Source organism: Salmo trutta, chromosome 27, assembly GCF_901001165.1.
Source record: "Salmo trutta chromosome 27, fSalTru1.1, whole genome shotgun sequence".
In the NCBI taxonomy this organism is placed as follows: domain Eukaryota; kingdom Metazoa; phylum Chordata; class Actinopteri; order Salmoniformes; family Salmonidae; genus Salmo; species Salmo trutta.
Window position 1 is genome coordinate 43472303 of NC_042983.1, and position 15012 is coordinate 43487314.

Here is a 15012-nt window from a genome sequence, read left to right on the forward strand (position 1 = left end):
CCGCCGGCCACACAGTGTGTTTAACAGTAAGTGTGTAAGCAGGGGCGTAAATCTGAGGGGGAACAAAGTATGTAAAGATGGCTGTGGGGGGGGGGGTCCATAACGATTACGCTTAATTCTATTAAAGAAAATATCGTATTTTTTTACCTCTAAAAGTCTATCATTTGGAATTGTTTTAAGATGGTCACACCATGGACCATTTGATTTAGATGTTTAGGACACCTTTAGGTATAAAATGTTTAATTTAAAAATTATTTGATTAAATATTGAATTTGGCCTTTACTGCTATAGCATGTAAAAACACACAGTCAAAGAATAAATCATAAGGAATAAGGTTTTGAAATGTCTGTCCTATGTCTAGCTTGTTCACATCTCCCGAGTCCGTAGTGGAGTTGCAGCGATGGGACAAGGCTGTAACTACCAATTTTGGATCACGAAAAAAGTTAAAAATCAAGTCACGTAATAAGCTGCATGGACTCACTCTGTGTGTAATAAAACTGTTTAACATGTAATTTCAATGAATAACTCATCTCTGTACTCCACACATACAATTATCTGTAAGGTCCCTCATTCGAGCAGTGAATTTCAAACACAGATTCAACCACAAAGACCAGGGAGGTTTTCCAATGCCTTGCAAAGAAGGGCACCTATTGGTAGATGGGTAAAAAGGTCAAAAGCGGACATTAACTATCCGTTTGAGCATGGTTGTCACGGTTGTCGTCGGTGAAGGAGGACCAAAACGCAGCAGGTACGTGTATGCTCATCTTGAGAATTTATTAACTTCAAAAATGAACGTACAAAAAGTAACAAACAAACGAAAACCACGAGCGAACGAACAACAAACAGTCTGGTAAAGCATAAGGCTGAACACAGAACAATCACCCACGAATACCAAACACAAACACACCCTACTATATGGGACTCTCAATCAAAGGCAGATAGACAACACCTGCCTTCAACTGAGAGTCCCAACCCCAATCAACACAACATAGAAACACACTCACCAGACTACACATAGAAATACATAAACATAGACTATAAACCAAAACCCCGGAAATACTACATCAAACACCCTTTTTACAAAAACACACCACCCTGAACCACATAACACAAATACCCTCTGCCACGCCCTGACCAAACTACAAAACAATTAACCTTATATACTGGCCAGGACGTGACAGTACCCCCCCCCTTAAAGGTGCTACCCCGGAAGTACCTTAACAAAAAATAACCCCAAACAGAAAAATAAAAATTCCCCTTTTCTAAAGGGAGGGAAGGGAGGGTGGCTGCCGTCAACGACGGCACTGTGCTACACCCCCCCTCCCCAACCCACCTATTTCTGGAGGTGGCTCCGGCTCAGGCCGTTCCAGGCTGTCTGGGCAGTCTGGCAGCTCGGGACAATCTGGGCAGTCTGGCAGCTCGGGACAGTCTGGGCAGTCTGGCAGCTCGGGACAGTCTGGGCAGTCTGGCAGCTCGGGACAGTCTGGGCAGTCTGGCAGCTCGGGACAGTCTGGGCAGTCTGGCCACTCCGGCAGTTCAGGGCAGTCTGGCCACTCCGGCAGTTCAGGGCAGTCTGGCCACTCCGGCAGTTCAGGGCAGTCTGGCCACTCCGGCAGTTCAGGGCAGTCTGGCCACTCCGGCAGTTCAGGGCAGTCTGACCACTCCGGCAGTTCAGCGCAGTCTGACCACTCCGGCAGTTCAGCGCAGTCTGACCACTCCGGCGACTGTTGACTGGCGGGTAGCTCCGACGACTGTTGACTGGCGGGCAGCTCCGACGACTGTTGACTGGCGGGCAGCTCCGACGACTGTTGACTGGCGGGCAGCTCTGACGACTGTTGACTGGCGAGGCTGGGTTTACTCACTTGCAGGCTAGTGCGGGGAGCGGGAACAGGACGTGTCGGACTGGGTTGACGCACTTCCGGGTCCGCACGAGAGACAGGAGCTGGAAACCCAGGGCTATGGAGGCGCACAGCCGGTCTAGACCTTACCTCCTGCACAACCCGCCTTGGCTGGATGGAACTAGTAGCCCTGTATGAGCGGAGTGCTCGTACAGGGCAGACTGGGCTATGCAGGGGCCTGATGGTAGCCGTGCGTAGAGCGGGAGTTGGGTAGCCTGGTCCTCGGAGGCGTACCGGCGACCAGATGCGCTGCGCAGGCATCCTCCTACCAGGCTGGATGCCCGCTCTAGCACGGCACCTGCGAGGGGCTGGAATAACTCGCACCGGACTGTGCGTGCGTATGGGTGAGAGTGCGCTTCTCAGCGAAACATGGCGCTCCCCACCTCATACGCTCCTCCATATAACCACGGGTAGCTGGCCTCCGGCTCTTCCTACACCTAGCCAAACTACCCGTGTGCCCCCCCAAAAAAAAATCTTGGGGGTGCCTCTCGTGCTTCTCCCTCAGCGCATCTCTGGCCTCGTACCACCGCCTCTCTGCCTTGGCTGCCTCAATTTCCCCCTGCGGGCGGCGATACTCCCCAGCCTGGTGCCACGGTCCGGCCCCGTCCAGAACTTCCTCCCAAGTCCACTTCTCCCACAAGTCCAACTCGAAAACCGTCTGCTCCTTCCTCTGCTGCTTGGTCCTTGAGTGGTGGGTGATTCTGTCACGGTTGTCGTCGGTGAAGGAGGACCAAAACGCAGCAGATACGTGTATGCTCATCTTGAGAATTTATTAACTTCAAAAATGAACGTACAAAAAATAACAAACAAACGAAAACCACGAGCGAACGAACAACAAACAGTCTGGTAAAGCATAAGGCAGAACACAGAACAATCACCCACCAATCACAAACACAAACACACCCCAATATATGGGACTCTCAATCAAAGGCAGATAGACAACACCTGCCTTCAACTGAGAGTCCCAACCCCAATCAACACAACATAGAAACACACTCACCAGACTACACATAGAAATACATAAACATAGACTATAAACCAAAACCCCGGAAATACTACATCAAACACCCTTTTTACAAAAACACACCACCCTGAACCACATAAAACAAATACCCTCTGTCACGCCCTGACCAAACTACAATAACAATTAACCTTATATACTGGCCAGGACGTGACAATGGTGAAGTTATTAATTACACTTTGGATGGTGTATCAATACACCCAGTCACAATAAATATACAGCCGTTCATTGCTGAAGAGGAAGATAACCACTCAGGTAATTCACCTTGAGGCCAACGGTGACTTTAAAGCAGTTACAAAGTGTAATGGCTGTGATAGGATAAAAGGTGGATATTTAAAGCAGTTGCAAAGTGTAACAGCTATGATACAATAATTGGTGGATCTAAATTGTAGTTACTCCACAATACTAACAAAAATGATGGAGTGAAAAGAAGGAAGCCTGTACAGCATAAAAATATTCCAAAACATGCATCCTGTTTGCAACAAGGCACTGAAGTAACACTGCAAATAACGTAGCAAAGCATTTCACTTTTTGTCCTTAATACAAAGCATTGTGTTTGGGGAAAATCCAATACAACACATTACTGAGTATCACTCTTCATATGTTCAAGCATAGTGGTGGCTGCATCATGTTATGGGTATGCTTGTCATCTTTAAAAACTGGGGAGTTTTTCATAAAATGAAATAGAATGGAATGGCGATAAGCACAGGTAAAATCCCAGAGGAAAACCTGGTTCAGTCTGCTTTCCACCAGACACTGGGAGATGAATTCACCTTTCAGCAGGACAGTAACCTAAAACACAAGGCCTAAATCTACACTGGAGATGCTTACCAAGAGGACAGTGAATGTTACAAATCTGCTTGAAAATCTACAGCAAGACATACAAATGGTTGTCTAGCAATGATCAACAACCACTTTGACAGATCTTGAATACTTTTGAAGATAATATAATGGGCAAATGTTGCACAATCCAGGTGTGTAAAGCTCTTAGAGATTTACCCAGAAAGACTCACAGCTGTAATAACTGCCAAAGGTAATTCTAACATGTATTGATTCAAGGGGTTAAACACTTATCTAATGAAGATATATCCATATTTTATTTTTAATTTTTTTTTTTACAATTTATTTCCATTTTGATATTATAGAGTATTTTTGGTAGATCGTTGATATAAAATGACAATTAAATGTATTGTAATCCCCTGGGCCAGGGCTGGTATGGGGCTGGAGGTTAGAACTGAGAGAGCTGAGCCACGGCTGGTAGGGGGATTAAAGCTGGGAGGGCTGGGAGTCTGGAGAGACTGGCCCAGGCCAGCTCAGGTTACCCCAGACGGATTTCTTCCCAGTGTTTGGGTCCGCTCTGCTTTCCACCCAGGCCCCCGGGCCAGCCAGCTGTAAGTGCTGCTAAACAAAACCCTCTGGTCTATTATGAAAATCAGGAGGAAACCCTTCCATCAGGACAGGTCTCATTTGATTTGGTTGAAATAGATACACTTTGATATCGCAGCTGTTTGTTTTTTTTAGCAAATACATAAGTGGAAAGAAGAGTGGAAGGCTTCTCAAATCATTTTTTATGTAACCTTCACTTATACAGGTTACTCTCATTGAAATAAAACATATATTTTGTAAGAGAAGCCTGTTCAAGATAGCAGTAGTCAGTTGGCAGGAAATGAATCTATGTTGTGAGCGACCGAGATATTTGAATGACCATGCCCTATTGACACATTGTCCCATGGTCACAACACTAAACTATAAGTTATCATACACGTTTTGTGCCGGTTGCTTGTTATTTGAATTGCATCTGAGGGATGTGGTATTGTTCTGTTGATATATCTCACCACGGGACCATCAGGGAACATTTCACTCAGTAGATGAACAGACAAAACGCTACTCTAATATTGTTGATTTAGTATCTAGTATCGATTTTTCTCTCTGATAACATAACTGTGCACCTTTTGTTACAATGACAGGAAGGGCAGATGGGGGATCTAGGCATTCCCTGTGGCTCAGTTGGTAGAGCATGGTGTGTGCAAAGCCAGGGTTGTGGGTTCGATTCCCACGGGGGGCCAGTACAAAAAAAAAATGTATGAAATGTATGCATTCACTACTGTAAATCGCTCTGGATAAGAGTGTCTGCTAAATGACTAAAATGTAGCAGAACGACACTCTAGAGGGCATAATAGAAATCACTACTAGGTTGAATACATCCTCTAATTATTTTCAGAGGAAGTCCAAGTGTTTTTTCCTGCCACCCACACACACAAATAGACACCCACAGACATGCACACACACACCCCCCCTCTCTCATGTGTTTTATCATAACAGCTGTTTCTTGTTGTCGATCTCCCATCTTCATGAACTGCCAACATATGAATGCCAACATATGAATGACGACATATGAATGCCGACATATGAATGCCAACATATGAACTGCCAACATATGAATGCTAACATATGAATGCCAACATATGAATGCCAACATATGAATGACAACATATGAATGCCAACATATGAACTGCCAACATATGAACTGCAAACATATGAATGCCAACATATGAACTGCCAACATATGAATGCCAACATATGAATGACAACATATGAATGCCAACATATGAACTGCCAACATATGAACTGCCAACATATGAATGCCAACATATGAACTGCCAACATATGAATGCTAACATATGAATGCCAACATATGAATGCCAACATATGAATGCCAACATATGAACTGCCAACATATGAATGCCAACATATGAACTGCCAACATATGAATGCCAACATATGAATGCCAACATATGAACTGCCAACATATGAATGCCAACATATGAACTGCCAACATATGAATGCCAACATATGAATGCCAACATATGAATGCCAACATATGAATGCCAACATATGAATGCCAACATATGAACTGCCAACATATGAATGCTAACATATGAATGCCAATCGGACAGTGAATATAAAAGCCAACATAGGATCCAGGCCCACGCCAACAATCCCATATTACTAGCTTTCCCCAGACATCTGAAAATTCATTTTCTTGGGGAGGCTTGGAGGGTTGTTGCTTTGTGGCTGCTAAGATCTCAGGCAGGATTTTAACTGTTGCAGTTAATTTGAGTTTAAAGAAGGTCCTATTGGCTTTCTCAGCTATTTTCTGAAGATTAGTTATTATCGTGCGTGGAAAACGAATTGATGTGGTGTCTTTGCATGTGGGGGTTACCACCGCTGCCTCCTCTAGGCTACTGCCCTTCCTGATGCATCAACAGACCATCTAAACAGGAATCTCCCTGCTAAATCTATCAACACATAACACTCAAATGTACACACTTGTCAGTCAGAACAACCCAATTTGCAAACACACAAGTTGCCATGACGAAAACCTCCAGCCCTCCATTTGTTTTTGATGCTCTTCCTTCTTTCTCTCTGTCTTTCTTTCTTTCCTTCTTTCTTTCCTTCTTTCAGATAAAGATGTACTTTGAGCTTGAGCCTTTAGCCAGGGTCAAAATATGAATCATGGATGGCAGTCCGACAGACAACATGGTGGGGTGGGATTTATAAAAACTCTATCAATCACTGTGGGCGACAGCTGCGTCTGACACGGTTCTGTCCTGCACGCCAGCCTAATGCCTTCCAACTGTCTGTCTGTGAAGACCCCTCCCTGTCTGACAACCCAGGATCCCCTGGACCCCCAACTTACCCCCACCCTACCCAGACCCCCATCCTACTCCTGACCCCTCAACCTACCACAGACTGGCTGATTGACAGACTGGGTGAAAGTAAAAAAAATACAAAATTGATAAAAGTTTAATACATTTGTAGCCCTATTTCACTGGACATCCATGTGGTCCTGCGACCCCTTCCTGATCTGCCCTGGGACATGGGATACTCCAATTAATCAAATGTATTTATAAAGCCCTTCTTACATCAGCTTATGTCACAATGTGCTGTACAGAAACCCAGCCTAAAACCCCAAACAGCAAGCAATGCAGGTGTAGAAGCACGGTGGCTAGGAAAAACTCCCTAGAAAGGCCAAAACCTCGGAAGAAACCTAGAGAGGAACCAGGCTATGAGGGGTGGCCAGTCCTCTTCTGGCTGTGCCGGGTGGAGATTATAACAGCACATGGCCAAGATGTTCAAATGTTCATAGATGACCAGCAGGGTCAAATAATAATAATCACAGTAGTTGTCGAGGGTGCACTTTAGGTTACTGTCCTTCCTGATCTGCCCTGGGGCGTGGTAGGCTCCACTCTAGGCTACTGCCTGTAACTCCTTCCCATTCACAAATTCCCAGGCCCTCAGTGTGAGGCAGCCCCCCACAGACTCCTCTCCCTCCCTGGCCCTGATAACAGAGCTTTTCCCGGCCTTGTCCCAGTAGGATGTGATTTCTGCAGGCACGAGATTAAAGATAAACAGAGCGACCTGGCTCCCAAAGTGGAACCTGCTGCTCTAGTGAGGCTCCACTAACACCAGCCCCAACACTGAGGTGAGGCTCCACAAACACCAGCCCCAACACACTGAGGTGAGGCTCCACAAACACCAGCCCCAACACTGAGGTGAGGCTCCACAAACACCAGCATCCAACACTGAGGTGAGGCTCCACAAACACCAGCCCCAACACTGAGGTGACACTCCACAAACACCTGACCCAACACTGAGGTGACGCTCCACAAACACCAGCCCCAACACTGAGGTGAGGCTCCACAAACACCAGCCCCAACACACTGAGGTGACGCTCCACAAACACCAGCCCCAACACTGAGGTGACGCTTTATAAACACCAGCCCCAACACTGAGGTGACGCTTTACAAACACCAGCCCCAACACTGAGGTGAGGCTCCACAAACACCAGCCCCAACACACTGAGGTGACGCTCCACAAACACCAGCCCCAACACTGAGTTGACGCTTTATAAACACCAGCCCCAACACTGAGGTGACGCTTTACAAACACCAGCCCCAACACTGAGGTGAGGCTCCACAAACACCAGCCCCAACACACTGAGGTGACGCTCCACAAACACCAGCCCCAACACTGAGGTGACGCTTTATAAACACCAGCCCCAACACTGAGGTGACGCTTTACAAACACCAGCCCCAACACTGAGGTGATGCTCCACAAACACCAGCCCCAACACACTGAGGTGACGCTCCACAAACACCAGCCCAAACACTGAGGTGACGCTTTATAAACACCAGCCTCAACACTGAGGTGAGGCTCCACAAACACCAGCCCCAACACTGAGGTGACACTCCACAAACACCAGACCCAACACTGAGGTGACGCTTTACAAACACCAGCCCCAACACTGAGGTGACGCTCCACAAACACCAGCCCCAACACTGAGGTGACGCTTTACAAAAACCAGCCCCAACACTGAGGTGATGCTCTACAAACACCAGCCCCAACACTGAGGTGAGGCTCCACAAACACCAGCCCCAACACTGAGGTGATGCTTTACAAACACCAGCCTCAACACTGAGGTGAGGCTCCACAAACACCAGCCCCAACACTGAGGTGACACTCCACAAACACCACACCCAACACTGAGGTGACGCTTTACAAACACCAGCCCCAACACTGAGGTGACGCTCCACAAACACCAGCCCCAACACACTGAGGTGACGCTCCACAAACACCAGCCCCAACACTGAGGTGACGCTCCACAAACACCAGCCCCAACACTGAGGTGACGCTTTACAAACACCAGCCCCAACACTGAGGTGATGCTCTACAAACACCAGCCCCAACACTGAGGTGAGGCTCCACAAACACCAGCCCCAACAATGAGGTGACGCTCCACAAACACCAGCCCCAACACTGAGGTGACGCTCCACAAACACCAGCCCCAACACTGAGGTGAGGCTCCACAAACACCAGCCCCAACACTGAGGTGACGCTCCACAAACACCAGCCCCAACACTGAGGTGACGCGCCACAAACACCAGCCCCAACACTGAGGTGACGTTCAACAAACACCAGCCCCAACACTGAGGTGACGCTCCACAAACACCAGCCCCAACACTGAGGTGACGCTTTACAAACACCAGCCCCAACACTGAGGTGATGCTCTACAAACACCAGCCCCAACACTGAGGTGAGGCTCCACAAACACCAGCCCCAACACTGAGGTGATGCTCCACAAACACCAGCCCCAACACTGAGGTGACGCTCCACAAACACCAGCCCCAACACTGAGGTGAGGCTCCACAAACACCAGCCCCAACACTGAGGTGACGCTCCACAAACACCAGCCCCAACACTGAGGTGACGCGCCACAAACACCAGCCCCAACACTGAGGTGACGTTCAACAAACACCAGCCCCAACACTGAGGTGACGCTCCACTAGCACCAGCCCCAACACTGAGGTGACGCTCCACAAACACCAGCCCCAACACTGAGGTGACGCTCCACAAACACCAGCCCCAACACTGAGGTGACGCTCCACAAACACCAGCCCCAACACTGAGGTGATGCTCCACAAACACCAGCCCCAACACTGAGGTGATGTTCAACAAACACCAGCCCCAACACTGAGGTAACGCTTTACAAACACCAGCCCCAACACTGAGGTGAGGCTCCACAAACACCAGCCCCAACACTGAGGTGTCGCTCCACAAACACGAGCCCCAACACTGAGGTGACGCTCCACAAACACCAGCCCCAACACTGAGGTGACGCTCCACAAACACCAGCCCCAACACTGAGGTGACGCTTTACAAACACCAGCCCCAACACTGAGGTGAGGCTCCACAAACATCAGCCCCAACACTGAGGTGACGCTCCACAAACACCAGCCCCAACACTGAGGTGACGCTCCACAAACACCAGCCCCAACACTGAGGTGATGTTCAACAAACACCAGCCCCAACACTGAGGTGACGCTTTACAAACACCAGCCCCAACACTGAGGTGAGGCTCCATAAACACCAGCCCCAACACTGAGGTGTCGCTCCACAAACACCAGCCCCAACACTGAGGTGACGCTCCACAAACACCAGCCCCAACACTGAGGTGTCGCTCCACAAACACCAGCCCCAACACTGAGGTGAGACTTTACAAACACCAGCCCCAACACTGAGGTGACGCTTTACAAACACCAGCCCCAACACTGAGGTGACGCTTTACAAACACCAGCCCCAACACTGAGGTGAGGCTCCACAAACACCAGCCCCAACACTGAGGTGACGCTCCACAAACACCAGCCCCAACACTGAGGTGACGTTCAACAAACACCAGCCCCAACACTGAGGTGAGGCTCCACAAACACCAGCCCCAACACTGAGGTGACGCTCCACAAACACCAGCCCCAACACTGAGGTGACGTTCAACAAACACCAGCCCCAACACTCACTGAGGTGAGGCTCCACAAACACCAGCCCCAACACTGAGGTGAGGCTCCACAAACACCAGCCCCAACACTGAGGTGACGCTCAACAAACACCAGCCCCAACACTGAGGTGACGCTCCACAAACACCAGCCCCAACACTGAGGTGAGGCTCCACAAACACCAGCCCCAACACTGAGGTGACGCTCCACAAACACCAGCCCCAACACTGAGGTGCGGCTCCACAACGTAAACACGAGCGGGCCGGCCGACAGACCACTGTATCACAGCTATTAGCCACGGCTGTTCTGTTGTTGTTGTCTCAGTGACGGGGTGATGTACCGGGAAACCAAGAGGAGACCCAGGGTTAATAAAGAGGAGTTTCCTCTCTATGCATGTCAAAACCCAGCACCACCTTCCCACGCAAACACACACATGTACACACCCCTTTGTAAAACAAACACAATGTTGAAAGCTTGAAAAAAACGTAAACAGACAAAATAATTAACCAAATGATTGTCCAAGCCCTTCTCCACATAACTTCTCCACATAGCATCTCCACATAGCATCTCCACATAGCATCTCCACATAGCTTCTCCACAAGCTTCTCCACATAGCTTCTCCACATAGCATCTCCACATAGCTTCTCCACAAGCTTCTCCACATAGCTTCTCCACATAGCTTCTCCACGTAGCTTCTCCACGTAGCTTCTCCACATAGCTTCTCCACACAGTTTCTCCACACATCTTCTCTACAAGCTTCTCCACATAGCTTCTCCACACAGCTTTTCCACGTAGCTTCTCCACACAGCTTTCCAAATAGCTTCTCCACAAGCTTCTCCACGTAGCTTCTCCACACAGCTTTCCAAATAGCTTCTCCACAAGCTTCTCCACATAGCTTCTCCACATAGCTTCTCCACACAGCTTTTCCACATAGCTTCTCCACACAGCTTCTCCACACAGCTTCTCCACACAGCTTCTCCACATATCATTTCCACATAGCATCTCCACACAGCTTCTCCACACAGCTTCTCCACATATCATTTCCACATAGCATCTCCACATAGCTTCTCCACACAGCTTCTCCACACAGCATCTCCACATAGCTAAGCTAAATAAAACTTTTAGATTGATGTTTTGATACTCCTGATACTGTATCCATCCCTAGCTCTACCCTCGTTTAGGAAGAATCTGAGGCCAAACGTAACAAAATAGTGTTTACAGAGTCCCTAAATACCAGATCAGTGGTGGATGAGGAATTAGGTGGTTCCTGTTTCATAGCAAAACATTTCTAATGAATCATTTATTTACGGTATCGCTGCCAGCACTGTGTTATCTGACACACACACACACACACACACACACACACACACACACACACACACACACACACACACACACACACACACACACACACACACACACACACACACACACAGAGTTGCTCTAGGGGATCCCTTTATGTCTGACCGACTGATGATGAATGATGGAGAGATTCCATGAGCCTTGCATAGCTGTCTGTGACAGGGAGCTGTCTGTGGCAGCGAGTTGTGGTCGAGGTGTCTGTGACAGGGAGTTGTGGTCGAGCTGTCTGTGGCAGGGAGTTGTCTGTGGCAGGGAGTTGTGGTCGAGGTGTCTGTGGCAGGGAGTTGTGGTCGAGGTGTCTGTGGCAGGGAGTTGTCTGTGGCAGGGAGTTGTGGTCGAGGTGTCTGTGGCAGGGAGTTGTCTGTGGCAGGGAGTTGTGGTCGAGGTGTCTGTGACAGGGAGTTGTGGTCGAGGTGTCTGTGGCAGGGAGGTGTCTGTGGCAGGGAGTTGTGGTCGAGGTGTCTGTGGCAGGGAGTTGTGGCAGGGAGTTGTGGTCGAGGTGTCTGGCAGGGAGTTGTGGTCGAGGTGTCTGTGGCAGGGAGTTGTGGCAGGGAGTTGTGGTCGAGGTGTCTGTGACAGGGAGTTGTGGTCGAGGTGTCTGTGGCAGGGAGTTGTGGCAGGGAGTTGTGGTCGAGGTGTCTGTGACAGGGAGTTGTGATCGAGGTGTCTGTGGCAGGGAGTTGTGGTCGAGGTGTCTGTGGCAGCGAGTTGTGGTCGAGGTGTCTGTGGCAGGGAGTTGTGGTCGAGGTGTCTGTGGCAGGGAGTTGTGGTCGAGGTGTCTGTGGCAGGGAGTTGTGGTCGAGGTGTACTTGTCGTCCTCAAAAGGGTCTTGACCTGATTGCAGTTCGGCGCCGTAACCAACTTCAGGAGGCAAATGCTCACCTTTGATGGCCACTGGTACGCTGGAGAAGTGTGCTCTTCACGGATTAATCACAATTTCTAATGTACCGGGCATCAGGCAGACAGTGTGTGTGTGGCATCGTGTGGGTGAGCGGTTTGCTGATGTCAATGTTGTGAACAGAGTTCCCCATGGTGGCGGTGGGGTTATTGTATGGGCCCCATGGTGGAGGTGGGGTTATGGTATGGGCCCCATGGTGGAGGTGGGGTTATGGTATGGGCCCCATGGTGGAGGTGGGGTTATGGTATGGGCCCCATGGTGGAGGTGGGGTTATGGTATGGGCCCCATGGTGGAGGTGGGGTTATGGTATGGGCCCCATGGTGGAGGTGGGGTTATGGTATGGGCCCCATGGTGGAGGTGGGGTTATGGTATGGGCCCCATGGTGGAGGTGGGGTTATGGTATGTGCCCCATGGTGGAGGTGGGGTTATGGTATGGGCCCCATGGTGGAGGTGGGGTTATGGTATGGGCCTCATGGTGGCGGTGAGGTTATGATATGAGCAGGCATAAGCTACGGACAACAAACACAATTGCATTTTATCGATGTCTATTTGAATGCACAGAGATGCCGTCACGCGATCCTGAGACCCATTGTTGTGCCATTCATCCGCCCCAATCACCTCATGTGCCTTCAGAGACTATTCACTTCGGAGACTATTCACACTGCTTGACTTGTTCCACATTTTTATTGTCTTTCGAAGTAACATGGATTTAATTGTCATTTCTATGCCAACGATCTACAAAAAAATACTCTGTAATGTCAAAGTGGAAGAACAATGTAATCGTTTGTAAAACAAAAACAAAAAAAACTAAAACATGTTCAACCCCCATGAGTTAATACATGTTAGAATCCCCTTTGACAGCGATTACAGCAGTGAGTGTTTCTGGGTAAATCTCTAAGAGCTCTACACACCTGTATTGTCCAACATTTGCCAATTATTCTTTTCAAAATTATTGAAGTTCTGTCGAATTGGTTGTTAATCATTTCTAGACAACCATTTTCAGGTTTTGCCATATATTTTCAATTATATTTAAGTCATAACTGTAACTCGGCCACTCAGGAACATTCACTGTCTTCTTGGTAAGCAACTCCAGTGTATATTTGGCCTTGTGTTTTAGGTTATTGTCCTGCTGAAAGGTGAATTCATCTCCCAGTGTCGGTTGGAAGGCAGACTGAACCAGGTTTTCCTCTAGAATTTGTCCTGTGCTTAGCTCCATTCCGTTTCTTCTTTTTATCCTGGAATAACTCCCCAGTCCTTAACGATTACAAGCATACCCATAACATGATGCAGCCACCACCAATATAACAATTTGTATTCAGGGCAAAAAGTTAATTGCATATGTGTAATTTTTTTGCAGTTTTACTTTAGTGCCTTGTTGCAAACAGGATGCATGTTTTCATTCTGTACAGGCTTCCTTCATGTCACTCTGTCATTTTAATTTAATTAGTATTGTGGAGAAACAACAATGTTGTTGATCCATCCTCAGTTTTCTCCTATCACAGCCATTAAACTCTGAAACTGTTTGAAAGTCACCACTGGCCTCACGGTGAAATCCCCAAGCGGTTTCCTTCCTCTCTGGTAACTGAGTTATGAAGGACGCCTGTATCTTTGTAGTGACTGGGTGTATTGATACACCATCCAAAGTGTAATAAATAACTCCATCATGCTAAAAGGGATATTCAATGTCTGCTTTCTTAATTTTTTTACCCATCTACCAATAGGTGCCCTTCTTTGCGAGGCATGGAAACCCCCCTGGTCTTCATGGTTAATTCTGTGTTTACAGATAATTATATGTGTGTGGGGTACAGAGATGAGATAGTCATAAAAAAATCATGTTTAACACTATTACTGCACACAGAGTGAGTCCATGCAACTTATTATGTGACTTGTTAAGCACATTTCTATTCCTGAACGTATTTAAGCTTTCCATAACAAAGGGGTTAAATACTTACTGACTCAAGACATTTCAGCTTTTAATTTTTAATTAGTTTGTAAAATAAATAAGGAAGAACAACATAATTCCACTTTGACATTATGGGATATTTTGTATAGGCCAGTGACATTTTTTTTCTTCTTCAATTGAACCCATTTTAAATTCAGGCTGTAACACAACAGAATGTGGAACAAGTCAAGGGGTTGTGAATATTTTCTGAAGACCACACTGTAAATTATTTGACTATTGAGTGTATAATTAAAAAACATGATGCTCTTCCCTTTGTTCCTCAATGGAAAAAAACACTTCTTCAAAACATCTCAATATGACTGAGGATCAAAAGTGTATTTAAATTCCACGTTTGTCAACATACCATTTGTCACCCGAGTTGTCACCCCCCACACCCCACCCGCCCCTCCCCCTCTCTCATCCCAGGACGTCAACTCATCAAAACACTAGGAAGCCAGATCTCTGTTTCAGACAAACATCACTCACTGTCTTTGTTTTCCCAGGGGGAGGAATCTCCTCTCCCTATCGCCTTCCAGCTGCTCCGTCCCATGGCAACGACA